The sequence below is a fragment of the Sinohyriopsis cumingii genome, chromosome 10 (assembly GCF_028554795.1).
Source record: "Sinohyriopsis cumingii isolate HCF-2022 chromosome 10, ASM2855479v2, whole genome shotgun sequence".
NCBI classification, from domain to species: domain Eukaryota; kingdom Metazoa; phylum Mollusca; class Bivalvia; order Unionida; family Unionidae; genus Sinohyriopsis; species Sinohyriopsis cumingii.
Genome location: NC_142970.1, coordinates 71,836,967 through 71,857,894, shown reverse-complemented (window position 1 = coordinate 71,857,894; position 20,928 = coordinate 71,836,967). Strand labels below are relative to the sequence as shown.

General features: G+C 34.4%; 1 protein-coding gene across 1 annotated transcript in view; it reads right to left on the bottom strand.

The window, feature by feature from the left end:
• The window catches only part of LOC149790377 (uncharacterized), a 280,245-nt gene extending 266,581 nt beyond the window's left edge, over positions 1-13,664 (bottom strand). The window contains exon 1 of the mRNA XM_089972426.1: positions 13,444-13,664. The gene's annotated coding sequence lies outside the window, so the exon portion shown is untranslated. The remainder of the gene's footprint in view (positions 1-13,443) is intronic.
• Positions 13,665-20,928: the final 7,264 nt, after the last annotated feature.

The following is a 20,928-nucleotide window of genomic DNA, read 5'->3' as shown; positions in this document are numbered from 1 at the left end:
GAACGACAAAATGCAGCTAGCTTTATCTAAAACAAGTTTTCAAAAGCCTTCACCGATTCCAATCAACTTATTCGCAATACATCCATTGTAATCAACTGATAAACGCAATCATAACGTAATAACCTTCCATAACATCTGAAATACCAGTAATCGTTCCTTGAATAGGCACACTTGCATAGTGCACTTTAATAGTAGGTTTGACTGAAATGAATTACTTATTACTAAAATTGGTTATAGTGACATAATACTTGGAATTCAAATGTAACACCTGACGAAAAATTACACAGTTTCGACCGTTTTTGCCATATAACTTCCCACATATGTAACTCTTACAGATACGTGATAGATCGTTTAAAAGCAAACCATCTCCGCATTAACACGACATCTAGATTACTGAAAAGTGTTGGAGTATACTCGAAAATCGTCAAGAAACTCTTATTTGTCCATCATAGATTTATCTGAGAGACTTTGCATTGAATGGTTTTAAACTCGCTTTCTTCCTTCCAAACATAATATTTTCTTAGTTTGGGTCCATATTAGTGCCAAGCACGTATCGAGTCTTAATGTTTCTGTGTGTGTGTGTGTGTGTGTGTGTGTGTGTGTGTGTGTGTGTGTGTAAATGAGTACCAGTAGGTAGTATAGCGAGTAAGTGTACGATCTGAGTAATATGATAACCGGGAAGAAATATCTGTTTAACTCACTCTTCCTAGGGACGAGAGCTGAGAAAGATTTTTGCTGAGCCCTGCATAGATGTTAATGCAATCTTGACTTTATCAGAATTAGTACCATAAACAACTCTAGCACATCATGAATATATTCAGTCACACAAAATAACCATACCTTAATCAAAACTAGTTTATAAGGGTGTGTGATTTGGATTTTTTTAACGTAACTTTAAAAAAATTCATTCAAATCACTACGATGTCTACCGTGTGGAACTTTACAGTGACGTATAGCACTGGATCATCATGCCGCAGACATGTAGCATGATGTCCCACCCAGTCACATTATCCTGACACCAGGCCGACCAATCCTAACATTAACCTCTTAATACAGAGCGCCAAGCGAGGCAGCGGTAAGTACCATTTTTGTAAGTCTTTGGTATGACTCGGCCGGGGACCTAATCCACGACCTCCCGCATCCGAGGCGGACGCTCTAACCACTAAGCCACCGGAGCGGTTTATAAGGGAAAATATATTGTACAATACATAAAAAACAAGTACATCTTCTATGGTGTGTAGATATGCAGAGTTTGTTAACAAACTAAAGTTTTCACGTAAGTTTCATTTGATATGAATTGAAATGAAAGTACTGAAATACTTGCCGCAGTCATTCTCAGACGAGATGTGTACTTAATAAACGATTGTAGTTGTAAAGTTTACAGATGTGACAGGAAAAACTGATGATGAAACTAAAATGAAAAATATATGCAGGGATTGTGTAAAAAGAAATGGGATGAATCAGGTATAAAGGTGAAGGAAATGAACAAACTCGAAAGAAACAACTGAGAATCACATCTGATTATGGGAACAGTAAATACAATCGACTGCATAAGATCAAATGAAATTTTACAGGACAAATCTGTTACATAACAAATATATTATCGTTCATTGTTATATACATGAGTGCATAGGCTTTATGATCGCCGCTATTACTGACATCAATTCCGATCAACGACACGTACTGCTCCTTAGGGACAACGCCCCTGGTAAAGTGTCTACGACAACAATATAGTTATGTTCTACACATCCTGCTACGCAGCAATGTCTGCAAAAAGTTCAATGATAATACATTATTTGATCTACGTGGTCGGCACAGCAGTAGTTACGACAAATTTACACACACAATGAATGCTGCATACTTTCCAAAGCACAAGAGAGGCATTGCAGTGAATGGTCACCCTGAAAATGAAATATATTTTACCGATCCAACTGGTGACAGAATACCAAACTATTTCATTGGAGGGAAGTACCGAACTATTTCATTGGAGGGAAGTAACCAGAGGCGTAGCTGGGGGGGGGGGGCAGGGGGGTACATATGTCACCGGGCGCCAAGGTACAGGGGCGCCAAAATGAGGCTTACAACGTTACATTATAATAAGTAAACAAGGGTAATATTCAAAAATGTGATTAAACGGGGAGGGGGCTGGGGCGCCAATTTTATAGTTCGTCCCCGGGCGCAAAATATCATAGCTACGCTTCTGGGGAAGTAGGAAACTATTTATTTAGTGGGAAGTACCAAATTATTTCATTGGAAGGAAGTACCGAACTATTTAATTGCAGGGAAGTACCAACTTATTTCATTGCAAGGAAGTACCAAACTATTTCATTGGAGGGAAGTAACAAACTATTTCATTGCAAGGAAGTACCAAATTATTTCATTGTAAGGAAGTACCAAACTATTTCATTAGAGGGAAATAGCAAACTATTTCATTGCAGGGAACTAGCGAACTGTTTCATTGGAGGAAAGTACCAAATTATTTCATTAGAGGGAAGTACCAAACTATTTCATTGCAGGGAAGTAGGAACTAATTTATTGGAGGAAAGTACCAAATTATTTCATTAGAGGGAAGTACCAAACTATTTCATTGCAGGAAAGTAGCAAACTTTTTCATTGGAGGGAAATAGCAGATAATTTCATTAGAGGGAAGTAGCGAACTATTTCATTGGAGGAAAGTACCAAATTATTTCACTGGAGGGAAGTAGCAAACAATTTCATTGGAGGGAAGTACCAAATTATTTCATTGCAGGGAAGTAGCGAACTATTTCATTGGAGGAAAGTACCAAATTATTCCATTAGAGGAAAGTAGCAAACTATTTCATTAGAGGGAAGTAGGAAACTATTTCATTAGAGGGAAGTAGCGAACTATTTCATTGGAGGGAAGTAGCGAACTATTTCATTGGAAGAAAGTACCAAATTATTGCATTAGAGGGAAGTAGCAAACTATTTCATTTGAGGGAAGTAGCGAATTATTTCATTGCAGGAAAGTACCAAATTATTTCATCAGAGGGAAGTACCAAACTATTTCATTGCAGGGAAGTAGCGAACTATTTCATTAGAGGGAAGTACCGAACTATTTCATTAGAGGGAAGTAGCAAACTATTTCATTGGAGGGAGGTAGCCAACTTTTTCATTGGAGAGGAAGTACCAAATTACTGCATTGGAGGAAAGTACCAAATTATTTCATTAGAGGGAAGTACCGAAATATTTCATTGGAGGAAAGTGCCAAATTATTTCATTAGAGGGAAGTACCGAACTATTTCATTAGAGGGAAGTAGCAAACTATTTCATTGGAGGGAAGAACCCAACTATTTCATTGGAGGGAAGTACCAAACTATTGCATTGGAGGGAAATAGCAAACTTTTTCATTGGAGGGAAGTACCAAACTATTTCATTGGAGGGAATCCATCTTGTTGATGATTACATCAATATTTCCGACGAAGTTAAAGACCCTATATTTAATTACATTGTTGAGAAGAAATTAATATGATGATTCTTTTACTTCCTGATTGTTATTCCAATCTTGGAATATATATTGTTCGGGGTGTTTAATTCGCATTGCTTGTTTGTTAGTTTTATATTCATTTTCATTATATGTTATGGACAATTGTGTTTGGACTTTACCTTGTCAAAAGTCGAGTTCATTTCCTACCTGACCTGAATCATTGATTTTGGTTTTGTAATCAGCATGTTTATCTCAGTTTGAGTCTAGAACTTTGGAAATTTCCATGAAATGTCTGGTCTACCGGTTGTTTACAAAGGTCTGCATTATAAGTTTCAAAATATACTTCTAATTATAACTTAAATTTTATCTTGTAAACATTTGGAGCCATCCAGAAGGAAACTTTTCATTGGGTAATATATTTGTGAGAAAATGCTAATTGTGACTGGGGTCAGGTAGAGGTTATATAATCTTGTTTTCTTAGAAATTAATAATTCGTCCTTAGGAGAATCAATTGCATTATTGTTGTCTCCATTAATTCATTTGGGCTGGAGAAAGAAAAAAAAATCTTTCAAATTATTTAATTCAGTTGAATCTTTTCTGGATATACAAAGGGCTCAACAATAACGTTCTTAGAAATAGAGACTTGAATTGCAGTGAAATTTCAAATAAGGATATATCATTGGATTGTATTTAAAAAAGAACTGTTGGCACATCACCACTACAAGGTCACACAAGGCACGTCAACACTTCCAATGTTGCATTTAATTTAGATTTCTACTAAAGTATATTCAGAACTTTAATCCTTAGGACTTGTGTCTGTAATTCTAGGATTATATTGGTATTATTTCGCAATACCGTAAGGTCCTTTTTTACATTTTCACTTTTTGTATAGGGAAGAAATTGTTGGCTGAATTTTACAAAGCTTATCACTTCTCATTCTAATCGATCACATTTTCTAGAACTATAGAGTTGTAACAATGAGAGAACAACTTTAAATATCGTGGCTTCGAAGAAAATATTGATGTTGAATTTTCGATGCAATTCAAAAACTGCGAGTAATAATTAGGCAGCGTATGTAACTAACTAAACATAAAAACAGGCATGATTCAATAGCCAGAGAGCTGTACAAAACTGGCATGATTCAATAGCCAGAGCTCTGTACAAAACTGGTATGATTCAATAGCCAGAGAGCTGTACAAAACTGGCATAATTCCATAACCAGAGAGCTGTACAAAACTGGCATGATTCAATAGCCAGAGCTCTGTACAAAACTGGCATGATTCATTAACCATAGAGCTGTACAAAACTGGCATGATTCAATAGCCAGAGCTCTGTACAAAACTGGTATGATTCAATAGCCAGAGAGCTGTACAAAACTGGCATAATTCCATAACCAGAGAGCTGTACAAAACTGGCATGATTCAATAGCCAGAGCTCTGTACAAAATTGGTATGATTCAATAGCCAGAGAGCTGTACAAAACTGGCATAATTCCATAACCAGAGAGCTGTACAAAACTGGCATGATTCAATAGCCAGAGCTCTGTACAAAACTGATATGATTCAACAGCTGGCAAAATTAAACAGACAAAGAGCTGTACAATAATGTTAGGATTCCACAGCTAGAGAGCTATACAAAACTGGGTGGATTCAACAGCCAGAGAGCTGTACAAATTTGGTAAGATTCAACAGTCAGAGAATTGTACAAAACTGGTAGGATTCAACAGCCTGAAAGCTATACATGTATAACCTAAACCTGATACACCTCGAGGGGTTTTGAAAGAAAACAATATATATTTGCTCTGAACAAAATTACTTCATTGGTTTGTATTAATGGTAATTGATTCCTTGCCAGTTAAGTCTGTATCACTGAGATTTTATTTCACAAAGTGCTAATGACCGTTACAAGCAATTAGACAAGGGTGTAAATAAATACTATCGTTTTGTCTTAGATGCACGGGAAATGGTCAGACATATTGGACACTTTATCCACTGCTATGTACACAAGACCTGTACTCATTAAGAGAAAGAGTGTGTAATTTACATAACGTTAGACATACAGACGATAAACAGTGCGATCGATACCTCAAAGACTGACAAGGACAAATTACCAACATCTCTGGAAGACTAACGCGTCAGTATCTCAACAAAACGGTAAAACAGGGAGATCCGAATAATACAATCCAACTGAAATATCAAGAGATTTAAAGGAAATAAACTTTAACATTTGGCACAATATTTACTCACCTGAAGAAGATAACATTTATCACAATATTTACTGACCCGAAGAAGATAACATTTAGCACAATATTTACTCACCTGAAGAAGATAACATTTAGCACAATATTTACTCGCCTGAAAAAGACAACATTTAGTACAATATTAACTCACCTGAAGAAGATAATACATAAAACAAATACTAAGTCAGTTTCAGAAGCAAAATGATTTAACAGAAGTAAAACAAAATAGATTTTGAGGACGTTAAAAACAAAATGACGTGAATGAAAACACGATTAGATCTGTGAAATCAATTTAAGAATTATCTATCTGAGAACAAGACTGATACAATCAAAGTAATAAAGGATGTTACATTCTCCAAAAATATATCATTTACAGTGTAAGTCCATTAAATAGAGTAGCAACTGTAATGGCATCTTCAAATCTACTTCTAATATGCAACTAGTATCACCGTTGTCTGGTAATATGCAACTAGTATCACCGTTGTCTGGTAATATGCAATTAGTATCACCGTTGTTTGGTGACAAGCAAATAGTATCACCGTTGTCTGGTGACATGCAACTAGCATCGCCTTGTCTGGTAATATGCAATTAGTATCACTGTTGTCTGGTAATATGCAATTAGTATCACCGTTGTCTGGTAATATGCAACTAGTATCACCGTTGTCTGGTAATATGCAATTAGTATCACCGTTGTTTGGTGACAAGCAAATAGTATCACCGTTGTCTGGTGACATGCAACTAGCATCGCCTTGTCTGGTAATATGCAATTAGTATCACTGTTGTCTGGTAATATGCAATTAGTATCACTGTTGTCTTGTAATATGCAATTAGTATCACTGTTGTCTGGTAATATGCAATTAGTATCACTGTTGTCTGGTAATATGCAATTAGTATCACCGTTGTCTGGTAATATGCAATTAGTATCACCGTTGTCTGGTAATATGCAATTAGTATCATCGTTGTCTGGTAATATGCAATTAGTATCACCGTTGTCTGGTGACATGCAACTAACATCGCCTTGTCTGGTGATATGCATTTAGTATCACCGTTGTCTGGTGACGTGCATCTATCATCACCGTTGTTTGGTGGTATGCAACTAGTATCACAGTTGTCTGGTGATATGCAACTAGTATCACTGTTGTCTGGTGATATGCAAATAGTGTTACCGTTTTCCAGTGATATCCAGCTAGTGTCACCGTTGACTAGTGATATGCAACAATCATTACCGTTGACTAGTGATATGCAACAAGCATTACTGATGACTAGTGATATCCAACTAGCATTACCGTTGACTAGTGATATGCAACTAGCATTACTGTTGACTAGTGATATGTAACAAGCATCACCGTTGACTAGTAATATGCAATTTTTGCAAACAATGTTTTACTTTTAGTTACGAAGAACCTGTCAAAATTAGTACAAAAACCTAACTAAACACCAGTTTTCTCTAAACTTGCATCATGATCTAAAACAGTTGTACTGAAATAATGTACAGGGTCAGGTTTCAAGTTTTTCCTACACCATTACGAAACACGCCTAAAATGTCGACAATATTAAATGATTCACTAAATAGCTGTGCTTTTGAAGATTGAAGTTTGTCATCACATTATGAACATACTGGTAGTCGTCATCAAATATGATTCAATCTTTATAAACGTTTCTAAAATAGATTTATTTCATTGAATCTATCAAAACTGTCTATGCATACGTATGGGTAGCTGTCCTTTCAATGCATACGTATGGGTATCTGTCCTTTCTATACACATGCATGGGTATCTGTCCTTTCTATGCATAAGTATGTGCAGCTGTCCTTTCTATGTATACATATGGGATCTGTCATTTGTATGTATTCGTATGGATAACTGTCCTTTCCTGTATTTGTATGTGTACCCGTCCTTTCGCAGAAATTAAGATGTCATGTTACCCATATGTTTCATAGCCTCGATGAATGGTATCACACTTTTTGACACCTGGTCGAAGCTTGTCATATTGTTTTTTATGTATAAAAACTCATCATATTGATGTATATGAATCGAAATATTGTTTTTTTTTATGTATAAAAACTCATCATATTGATGTATATGAATCGAAACCGCCTTTATCCAAGGTATTACTTTGAGCAACACCTAATCAATTTAGCTGGCGTTTATCACGGAGCATTCCAGTAGATTATTCTTGCAAAAATGGATTAATTGTCCGTTGTGCAATTTTCCGGAATAGCCCATTTACATAGGACCTCAACATTTATATAATTTAATAGCTTGTGGTAACATATATAGGACAAAATACAAAATGATACAAAGAAATACATTTTCCACCGATAGGAATTCAGTAAAGTGAAAAGTGGTAATAAAATATAATGACACCTATTCCAAGTAATTATGATAAAAGTTCAGTCACATAGTACAAAACAAGTAATCACAACGGCTCTACAGTGGACAGACAGTGAATTTGGCACTTACATGCTACGGTGAGATACAGCAAGATATTGGCAAATGACGCATACACACAAAGAAAACTGTGAGGTCAAGTAAAACAAATTAAACAGTCATAAACATTGGTCATGATTAAGGGTCATTCATTCTATATGTCACTTAATTATACCGCTAACAATAACGACCTACTCAGTTTAAAACAGCTCCACTTTCACTTTCGATTGTTGAAATTCTGGAAATCGCATTGTAATTACAATAAAATACCTTGTTTTCATCTGCGTATAGTTATGCGAAGATATGCGGTACAAGTCTGGACAGAATAGAAAATCGTCAATTAAACACCAAATAGAGAGAGGTATCTTATACAGGTAGGATAATTAACTTCAAGTTCGTTCTTGTAGGAAATATTGTTATTGTATTTTTAAAGTGCAATGTTCGCCATGTTAACCCATAAAAAGTATATAAAAATAAAAAAGATATTTGTAGAATAAAATCTTTCTCGCTTTGATCTTGTTGCTTTAGTTGGAATCAGAGTGACTTTGATTCGCCCTTTTCTTGACTGCGAATTATAACATGCTATATATATATATATATATATATATATATATATATATATATATATATATATATATATATATATATATATATATATATATATATATATATATATATATAAGAAGAAGAAAATGTGAATTAATTAACGTATAAATAGACGGATTGTGGAAATGGAATCGCATACTTTTTGAATCTCCCGTTCTCAGAAGAAATGAATACGTATAAATCAACGTAATGAAAATACCGGTCTAGTGCATAAGAAAATATATTTTAAATCCGATAAAAACTTTCAACACGACAAAGTATTGATCTCTTTGTATGGATCCAAATTTTACGTTTAAAACTAAAATTATAGTTTCAAATCCGGTCCAATGCCCGCACATATTTATTTTTATGTATAAAATCGTATATATATATATTGGTCTTTTAACGCTTGCTTCGGCATGAAAGGTTTTGAAAATGTAAACACTCTTGACCTCGATCAACTGTAAGGAGAGTGCAATATAAAAGTGTTGACCACTTTGTCTTATATATTTAGTGGTGAGAATTTTACCTTCCTTATTGGACACGCCACAAATTAACCCATCTGGAACGTCTGTGGAAACCAGACCCGTATTGTTAGCTAAAGTAACACTGACAATTTAAATGTTAACACTAAATTAACCTGGGTGTTGGCTGCCCGGGTGGAAAAGTGGTCGAAGACGGTCGCCTTTCCATATCATTGATATCTAACCTTTCTCCGCATTTAGTTCGAGTCTCGGTTCGGCCTAAATGGATATGTGAGAAAGCTTGCCAGTTGATTTCCATGAGTTGGTGGTTTTTCCATGGATTTTCCTGGTTCTTCCTCCACCAAATAAATTCTTCCTCCACCAAATAAAATGGCCGCTAAGTATAACCTGTCCCTCAAAGCCACAAACCACTTTCATTAGATGCTTCTTCTAATAAAAAAAACGCAGTTTATCTTAGATCAACGACCTCGGCTCCAATGAGGACATTGACGTTGTTTATCTATGAAGTTTGATGAAATATAGATGCAAGAAAATTGAATTATCATTTAGAAACAAGAAATTATGTATCTATAGGTCTTGACCTTTGTTCATCCTGTTGTGTAATGTTGATTCTGCCTAACGGTTGTTCACTTATAAGGTTTGAGCAAGAACGTTCAAACGAAGTTAAAGCGACCACGGAAACAACCTTGTCAACGGGTGAGGGACAGAAGGACATTGTAAACCCCTCCCCACAGTAACCGTATGCAAAATTAATTAATGTCCTAGTAATTTTCCTTGTGACTGAACAGAAGAATCTTGTTCGAGTATAATATTTTGTTTGATTACACGTTTTCTTTTATTCCTTTTCTAATAATTTTCGTCTTTGTATTTCATGACCGAATGTGTTGTCCTTAATCCACAACGCTCTCTAATTGGAACGCCTTGTAACTCATCATTAAAAAGTCTAGGAACTTGAATACCAAATAGTGTCAAAAAACGTACTGTCATCCTTCCATTTAGAGTAAACCTTTTCTCAAAGTAGATACGCAAATGAATTCAGCTTAAACTATTAGGAGTTTCATTCTGTTTCCGTATTTGTGTTTTGACCTGTTAAAGTAAAACTCAACCACTTGGATGACTCTGACCCAGTTAAACCATAGAAAATTGGTTTTGTTAACAGAATACAGAATTTAAAAAACTGAACAAGTATTTCTAGGCCCAGTTTTTACTAAACATCTTAAAATATTTTACTCAAATTTAACCTTTTCGATATGGTTTGACTATATCCTTAAGCTTTGTTTCAAACAATGGAATTTGTGAAGAGCACTTAGCAAGCAACAAGAATAAACAATATAGTACCGAAATTGAATCTCCGTCAAAGTGTAAGATTGGAATGCACGAATAAAAATATGGGTCTATAGCATTGGAAGCAAAACCTAAAACTAAAATAGGATACCGGAGTGATCACTCTCGCTTATTTCTCCGCATGTTGCGGGTTGTTCTGAGAACTTGAGGTAAGGATAGCTTTTTTAGATTTATGATATAATGTAGATATCTTAACATGTAAGGAGTCTCACTACCGACAAAATAAAAGCATGCGTGAGTCTGACATGAGGTCAATGTAACTGCCTATTTCCAAGGACTCAAGGCAACAGTAATACGAAACATCTATATCGGGATTTGAAATTGTGTCTCATTTTAATAATAATAATAATAATAATAATATTATTATTATTATTATTATTATTATTATTATTATTATTATTATTATTAAATCTGCTACAACCATAGACTATTTACGTTTAGATGACTCATTACTTTCATGTATAACTGCCTTTGGGACTGGTAATATAACTGAATATATTCATCAACCAATAATATTTCACTTGGGTCTAGCTGATCCCATTACCATCACAATTGAAAATAATGAAAGTATTCCTCCAAGAGAAATGAAATGAAACGCAAAGAAATATAATTATCCAAATTTCAGCGTTACACTATCAGTAAAATCGAATATTTTGCTCACACTATTAGAACAAAATCAACTCGCTACTGTTTTGAATTTTCTAATGGAGAGTATTTGTGAATTAGCACAGACAACAAAAGTAGATCAATTAGCACAGACAATGAAAGTAGATTAATTAGCACAGACAATGAAAGTAGATCAGTTAGCACAGACAATGAAAGTGGATCAATTAGCACAGACAATGAAAGTAGATCAGATAGCACAGACAATGAAAGTAGATCAATTAACACAGACAATTAAAGTAGATCAATTAGCGCAGACAATGAAAATAATGAAAGTATTCCTCCAAGAGAAATGAAATGAAACGCAAAGAAATATAATTATCCAAAATGTCAGCGCTACACTATCAGGAAAATCGAATACTTTGCTCACACTATTAGAACAAAATCAACTCCCTACTGTTTTGAATGTTCTAATGGAGAGTAACTGTGAATTAGCACAGACAATGAAAGTAGATCAATTAGCACAGACAAAGAAAGTCGATCAAATAGCACAGACAATGAAAATAGATCAATTAACACAGACAATAAAAGTGGATCATTAGCACAGACAATGAAAGTAGATCAATTAGCACAGACAATGAAAATACATCAGTTAGCACCTACAATGAAAGTGGATCGATTAGCACAGACAATAAAAGTAGATCAATTAACACAGACAATAAAAGTAGATCAATTAGCATAGACAATGAAAGTAGATCAAATAGCACAGACAATGAAAGTAGATCAATTAACACAGACAATAAAAATAGATCAATTAGCACAGACAATGAAAGTATATCAAATAGCACAGATAATGAAAGTAGATCAATTAGCACAGACAATGAAAGTATATCAAATAGCACAGATAATGAAAGTAGATCAATTAACACAGACAAAGAAAATAGATCAGTTAGCACATACAATGAAAGTAGATCAATTAGCACAGACAATGAAAGTAGATCAGTTAGCACATATAATGAAAGTAGATCATTTAGCACAGACAATGAAAGTAGATCAATTAGCATAGACAATGAAAGTAGATCAAATAGCACAGACAATGAAAGTAGATAAATTAACACAGACAATAAAAATAGATCAATTAGCACAGACAATGAAAGTATATCAAATAGCACAGATAATGAAAGTAGATCAATTAGCACAGACAATGAAAGTAGATCAGTTAACACATATAATGAAAGTAGATCAATTAGCACAGACAATGAAAGTAGATCAAATATCACAGACAATGAAAGTAAATCACATAGCACAGACAATGAAAGTAGATCAATTAACACAGACAATAAAAGTAGATCAATTAGCATAGACAATGAAAGTAGATCAAATAGCACAGACAATGAAAGTAGATCAATTAACACAGACAATAAAAATAGATCAATTAGCACAAACAATGAAAGTGTATCAAATAGCACAGATAATGAAAGTAGATCAATTAGCACAGACAATGAAAGTATATCAAATAGCACAGATAATGAAAGTAGATCAGTTAGCACAGACAATGAAAGTATATCAAATAGCACAGATAATGAAAGTAGATCAATTAGCACAGACAATGAAAATAGATCAGTTAGCACATACAATGAAAGTGGATCAATTAGCACAGACAATGAAAGTAGATCAATTAGCACAGAAAATGAAAGTAGATCAATAAGCACAGAAAATGAAAGTAGATTAATTAGCACAAACAATGAAAGTAGATCAGAATTATGTCAGTAAAAGAAGTGATCGAGCTTCAGTCAGCAAACATCCTTGGTATGATGCAGACTGAAAAGCAGTAAAATATCGCACACTTGATGCACTGAAAAACTCCAGAAAAATAATATGACAGATAACTTGGCCTGATAGAAGCACGAAAGGAATATTCACAAAAACACAACTAGGCACAAAAACAACCTTTAGAGAGAAATGGAAAAGGCAGATCTTGAAGAAAGAAAAAAAGCACTTTCCGACAATCACCTATTTTATTTTCATTATTTCTGAATGCTGTTATTTTTTTTAGCAAAATCTATAAAAGTTATGGACTCACTTTAATTTGGGCTGGTGGCCCATGTTACAAATACAAAATACACTTTATAATAATAATAATAATAATAATAATAATAATAATAATAATTATTATTATTATTATTATTATTATTATTATTATTATTATTAGTTGTATTAGTATTGTTGTTATTATAAGTATTGCTATTATTATTATTATTATTATTATTATTAGTAGTAGTAGTAGTAGTAGTAGTAGTATCATTATTATTACCTTCACTAGCCAAATATGAAAGAAGACCAAGGCAATCAACAATCTTCACTCTGTGCACTGCTTTCTTTGTCCTCTTTGTTTTATTCCATGCAAAATTGTTACGAATTCCGTAGAGAAATGTAAACTGTGTTAAAGGTTCTAATTCACATTAACTTTCCTTACCACAATTGAACTTTAACGATAACAGTGTAAAGATGCAAGAAGCTCATGCGAATCCTCAATGTTTTACAATAATGCCCTGTACCCGATCCCTTCTCAGAATACAAAGTCAATCAGATTTCTCAATATATATTAGACAAACCGCCTGAATGGCTGGAAGAAAATCAATTATCCACGCTTGCATCACAGTGATTACCGAATCAGAACGATTATTGGCACCTGAACACAAAATTTATGTCCCCAAACATTTCTCTGGGTCGTGTTTATAAAACAGTTTTTATTTCTTTCAGTATTTGGACTCGATGGATGGGTAGTTTCACTGCTTTACACAATATGCAATAAATAACATACAATACGATATAGACTTTATATACTATTTTAAGTAAAATGTTGCAAAGTGAACTACTGAACAATAACTAAGAAAAAGTAATTATATATTAGACATATTAAATTTATTTCCATTCGTCATTCCCTTTACCTGTGAGTTATTATAAGATAGCTACCTATTGTGTTCGTTGAGTTAATCAGCTTTGACAAAGTGCGAAGTCTTAAAAAATATCCGCCGACGTTTTACACACACACACACACACACACACACACACACACACATACATATATATATATATATATATATATATATATATATATATATATATATATATATATATATATATATATATATATATATATATATATATATATATATGGATGGGTGGGTGGCTCTGTGTGTGTGTGTAATTTGTAAGGAACTTCTTTTTTTCATTTAGAAAATATATCTGCTTATGTCTGTTATTACAGTATATATTTCCATATTTAGACCTAATTCCATATTGTTTCGCCGACACATCGGGAAAATAATCAGCAATTTCCCCCACCATGTATGTCTGTCTCTTTTTCTGTCTGTCTGTTTGTCTTTCTGTCTTTCTACCTGTCTGTCTCTCTCTCTCTCTCGTGAATAGATCTTATAATATCAAAAGACTGTAGTGTATATTTAAACAATCAATGAGGAAGTAACATTTTTAAAAAATGCCTAAAATGAACTCCAAAACAAGGAAATGTAGGCTACAATTATTTTTTTAGACAAAGTTTTCCACGTGAATCGTGCTAATTACCAATTACCATTTCTTTGATGATAACGATGAGCGACCGCTCCAGTGGCCTAGTGGTTAGAGCGTTAGCCTCGGATGCGGGAGGTCGTGGGTTAAATTCCCGGCCGAGTCATAAAAGAAGACTTACAAATATGGTATTAACATCTGCCTCGCTTAGCGCTCAGCAGTGTTAGGACTGGTCGGTATGTGTCACGATAATGTGACTGGGTGGGACATGATGCTACATGTCTGCGGCATGATGCCCCTGTGCTAGACATCACTATAAACTGCAGACATCGTAGCGATATGATTGAAAAATTGTTAAAGCTACGTTAAAAATCCAAATCACACACACACACACACACACACACACGAGTGACGTGCCTTTTAGAAATCAATCGGGTTAAAAACACGTTCTGTTCAGGTAGGTGCAAACAAAAATTCAGCCTAAAAAAGAATTCGGTCTCAATTTACAGTACGCATGCACTTGTATATACAAAAACTGAAATATGCGCAATTTAGAAGTGTAATTGACAAAAGTACTTTTAAACGGAGACCGCCTTGCTCCAAATGACCTGTAACTTTGTATAGTTCCTCGGTGCGTTAAAAAGAACATTATAATGGCGGACGAAAGGTCAATGACTGAACATGCATGACCTCAGTGTTAATCATATAGTACTTGTTACACTCTGCGATATAACAGTACGGGTTTTCAATGGAAAATCCCTGATTAACTCTTGTCACAGTCATAATCATGTTTGGGAAAGATGGAGAAATCGGAGACGGATGAGTGTTAATTGCATACCGAATTTCAGTGACAACCGACAATTTGGGTGCAACGTCTGTCACCAAACAGGAGTTCAAGCTTATCAGGGCCACGCAATTCATATTTGATGCAAAATAAATCAAATAAAGGACCAAAATAAATGACATAAAGGACCAAAGAAAACCAAAATAAAGGACCAACATACTAATAAGCAACGCACAATCTATAAAATCGGTTGTTTAAAGAAATTACTCTCCGAAACTTGTCGGATGCGACCTCTCTGTAATGATTCTGCAGTATCCCCACATCCCAACAATGTTCACTGTATCAACTCGCGAAGACATTTGTTGACACAAAACGATATGTTTTTTTCGCATGAAAATAGCCTTTAATTTGACAAAATACACAGTTTAAGCATTATGGGTTGGAGATAAAACTGTAAAACTTCAATGCCCGAAAATCTTGGATCATTGAAACATTTTTCAGCTTCTTTTTATAGATGTAGTAATGCGGCCATTAATCGAACTGGCACACAACAAGAAAAGAAACTCCTGCAAATCGACGTCTTTTGTGTTAAAAATATATAATGAAAGTAGAATCAACGTTATTTTCAGTAAATATAAGGTAATATTTCGCTTGTGATGTGGACAAATTTTACTCGTGAAATATTTCCTTCCATTTTATACTTTATTTATGAATTAGTGTTTTCCATGAGATATGAATTATATTTTAGATATCAAAAACGTTGTGGCCGAACAATTTCAGCCGCCATGTTGCCAATTACCTGGTCTAGCGGCAAGCATGGCGACTTGTTACACAGAAGTGCCAAATTTAAATCACACAATACATTTATCTCTTTGTTTCTTTTGGTACTTTGAATTAGGTAAGAATTATGTTACTATGAATAATACACAAAACACGACAGAACATACGACGGTAAACAACTGACATTATCGTGCAGCATACAGTAAGAAATGTGTTGCTTCTGTACACTTTAGCTAGCCAATACGTCTGAGCATAAAATGAACATAAAATTTACTTGATCCGTGTGACTAACTCATGTATTTCATTTCGTGGGTTGATAAACTCCAGTATTTTCATCCACTTGACGAAATGTATTCATTATTCACTCGATACAAGCAAACATCCACTGAATAATAAAGTTTAAAAAATGTAGATATCCTCTATTGAATTTTTTTTTTTCCATTTAGGAAGTATATCTGCCCTTATATATATTCTCCAGGCCTGTATTTCCATATTTCGGCCTTATATTATTTTCTTCTTTCATTTACCCCCAACCCCCACCTGACAGAAAGAATAGATCGTAAAATGTGTCAAGATTGTTGACTCGCTAGGATAGAATTACGTAATCAGCGAAAAGATGACATCAAGAATGTAAAAACATTAACACAAACAAAAAACAATTTGCTTCAAGGATTAATATTTTGATAATTGGTTTTCTAAGTCAATCGTGCAGATTGTCAGTGCCTGAACTTGCATGAACTGTTGCTATTAGATATTGTGATTGTGTGTCACTTATTCTGTATGGTACACATTTTTGAAGAAACCCTCTTGACTTGAAACAGTAATGAAATTATATAAGTAACGATTTTAATTGTCACCACAATCAAAAACATGTCTGAAAACGATGGAGAAATGATGCATTGATTAGAGTCGACTGTAAAAAGGAAAATAAGTCACAATCGAAATTAGCATGCATAATCTCTTAGCGAAATAAATCGTAAGCCTGCCAAAACACAAAAATACATCTGAATGCAGAAATAAACACAAAAACATCAAAATTCAGTACGGGTTAACTCACACTAGAAAAAATATGTTTTTTAATGATTGAAGATACGCTCTGAAGCCTGTTGGTGCGTTCTATTATGTTATTTAAAAAATTCTCTTCACTTTTGTGTGAAAGCATTTCACAATTTGAAACATTAGATGTACACTCAGAATTTGGAAAAATAAATAAATAAATATTTTTATGAAAAAAGATGCTGTCCTAAAATGATTGTAAAATGTCGGAACTTCTTTTTTTCAATGTAACAATGCGGCCGGCAATCGCAGTGAAACAGAATGGAGAAACTAATCCCTGCAAATCGAAGGTTTTACCTTAAAACATATATCATGAAAATAAATCAATGGTTTGTTTTTACTAGATATAATGAAATGCTTCGCTCTTTGATGATGACGACTAGTGACGTCACTTTTAGAAATGAATCGGGTTAAAAACACGTTCTGCTCAGATAGGTGCAAACAAAGTGTCAGCCTTAAAAAGAATTCGTGAAAATGCAATGTTTCCACTTTTTTCCTTGTATCTACTCCATAAACGCAGATATCACATATATATATATATATATATATATATATATATATATATATATATATATATATATATATATATATATATATATATATATATCCCCATTTGTTAAATAATCAATTGCATGGAAATTATTTTCACAAAATTAAAGTGAATACGAAGATGTTTGACCAGTCTTCATTTAATTGTTTCATAGCTGAATTATGCATAAATACTTGAAAAATGTAACAGGATTTTATGTAAAGTTGCGTCGAGATATACCTCTGAATGATAGTGCATATCAACAGTTTTAAAATCTTGCGTTTAATGAAGAGCACCCTAATTGTTTTACAAGCTACAATATGTAAAAACTGACTGGACCATCCCTCGCAATGTATTCATACGCGTGGTATGTAATTATTGATATTGGTACTGTTGGATATTGTGGAGGAGACCGAAGAACATACTCTTGAAAAAGCAAAAGAACTATAACAACGTAACCATCACGAAACAACTTGCACCCTTTTGCAGTGATCTAGGAATAACCAAAATTGATTTATCTTAACACCGACAGTAAAATTAGAAAGTCTGAAATGTGTGCAGTCAGTTATTTTTGCATTGCTGTCGTCTGCTGAATCTTGCAATTACTGCTTGATCAAACCAAGTGGCAGTAATAGCCGCATGGAGTTTTTCTTTTCTAACGTTCAGAGACTTTGATTATTTCTTTCAACCTCTGCAAAAGGTATGTCCGTGCATGAATGCGATTTAAATTTTCTTCCAGCAGACCAAAATTATCTTGTGCCGGATAGGTGTGACGCTCTTAAGGCCGCTATTACCCTGTATCCAGGGCAGTCGCAAGTTTGCGCTAGACGAAACGGCGCCCCACCCCAGTGCAAACTGTTTTGTTTTTAAAACCGCATTAACAGTCAAGATAATAAAAACTAGACGTAGGTATTTTAATTTTTTTTTTTTAAAAAACCTACTTTCGTTTAAATAAATTGCCGAATTTTAAGAAAACGACCTGCGAAATGTTGACCCTCTAGAGGGTTTGGCGCTGTGTAGTAGCCCGTATCGCCCGCCCTTATGACGGCACTGCCAGTACCCCACTTCTGGGACCTTCAAACCACAAAAAAAGGTCACAAAGTTTGTATTTTGCTTATTCTGAAAGACTGCGATCCCTCCGATCAAAAGGTTAGTGTGTGGTATACTGGGATGTCAAGTGCATGAAACACTTTGATGTTGCCTATAATATTAAATATTAATATATTAATATCTGTGATAATATCATACGCACATCAAAGTAAAATGGTTAGAAGTTGCTAGCCGTTTATGCTTTTTGCGACACCACGATATACAACAGTGCAGACACTTTGATTTGTTTATTATATACCTCCTTTTATGAAATAATGAATCACATTTGATCTACTTTTTAAGGAAAAATCGGAGTGAATGGAAATAAATTTAAAGATAAATCTTGTCTTTAGGATTTTTTATGCCTTAATAGCTTACAATTACATGGAATGACTTGACTTATTTTACATACTGCCGCGTCATGATAGACCTGTCCCAGCCATCAAAATAGATAACATAATTCTGGGAGTATTCAGTAAACTTTATTCAACATTTCGAGTAATCAATACACTTTATTCAACATTTCTAGCATTCAATAAAATTATTCAACATTTCCTGTATTCAATAAACTCTATTCAACATTTCGAGTATTCAGTAAACTTTATTCAACATTTCGAGTATTCAACACACTTTATTCAGTATTTTGAGTATACAATAAACTTTATTCAACATTTTCAGTATTCAACAAATTTTAGTCAACATTTCGAGTATTAAGTCAAAGTTGTCTTAATATTTGGAGTAGTCAATGAGCTTTACTCAACACTTCGAGGTAAATGTGGGGTCTAGTAGAGTTTTCACTATGCCCTTTTTGTGGGGTCTAGTAGAGTTTTATAACGTAGGGGCTGGACCCTTCTTTTGTGGGGTCTAGTAGAGTTTTATGACTGAGGGACTAGGCCCTTCTTTTGTTTGGTCTAGCATAGTTATATGACTCAAGGGCTGGACCCTTCTTACATGTGGGGTCTAGTTGAGTTTTATGACAGAGGGGCTGGACTTCTTTTATGTGGGGTCTAGTAGAGTTTTATGACTTAAGGGGCTGGGCCCTTCTTTAATAAAACTCCGCTTGACTATAACTCTTGTTAAAAATATTTATATTTGTAGATTTGTATGTAAGATTGGCAATTATAATTCCAAAAGCCGAATCAGGCCCCACCCACGCTCATGCTTACAAAATATGTTCTGACTTCATGAAAAAGAAAGTCATCATCAACATTTGAACCAAATCAAACCAGAAGTTGCTGACATCTTTTGCCTCAACGATACCAAATACTTGGTCTCCTTTAGTTCAGGCTGTAGAAACATTTTTCAGACGTTGTACTACATTGCGGAACACGATGTTAGTAGTAATCACAGGCCCAAGCGGATGTTCCCTCTGTTTGGTCATCAGTACATTATACAAGTGGGCATTGTTGATGGACATGTCGACAAAGTGTATTAGGATTTTGGTGAGCTTAACAGCGCTCAGTATGAGTGCTTGACAGTGTCAGGTGAAACAGAATTTACTGGAGGGAGCCGCTGTGGCTTTGTGGTTAGTGTGCAGGACTTACGAGCGCAGGGTGCGAGTTCGAATCCTACCATAGAACTAGCCTGGTTCAGCTACTGTGATGTGTCCTTGGGCAACGCAATTTAATCAAATTACATTGGCATGCCGTAAAGCACAAAAACCAACCCCCAGCCCACCCACATCCCCCATTACTAGATTGTAATTCAGATAAATAGGATGTCAAGAGCTGTGTATAAATATAATAAATTACATGTAAGATATGTTTTGCTCTGAATGGTAGAATGAATGATTACTTGTATTACAGTCGATGGTAATATTGATAGAAATTGAAGCAGCTTGGACTTGTTTGTAAGGCAGACTGTTATAAAGAGTTTTACAAAAAGCCAAGGATGATCGGATTGACAACGGAAGATTGTATACATACAGTATTGGACCCTTTTTAATTCCGTGGCATTTAACAGATGAAATGTACTAAACCTAAACTAATACTCCAATAGAAAAGTTTCACGGCAGAGTGGTTTAACTGTATCAA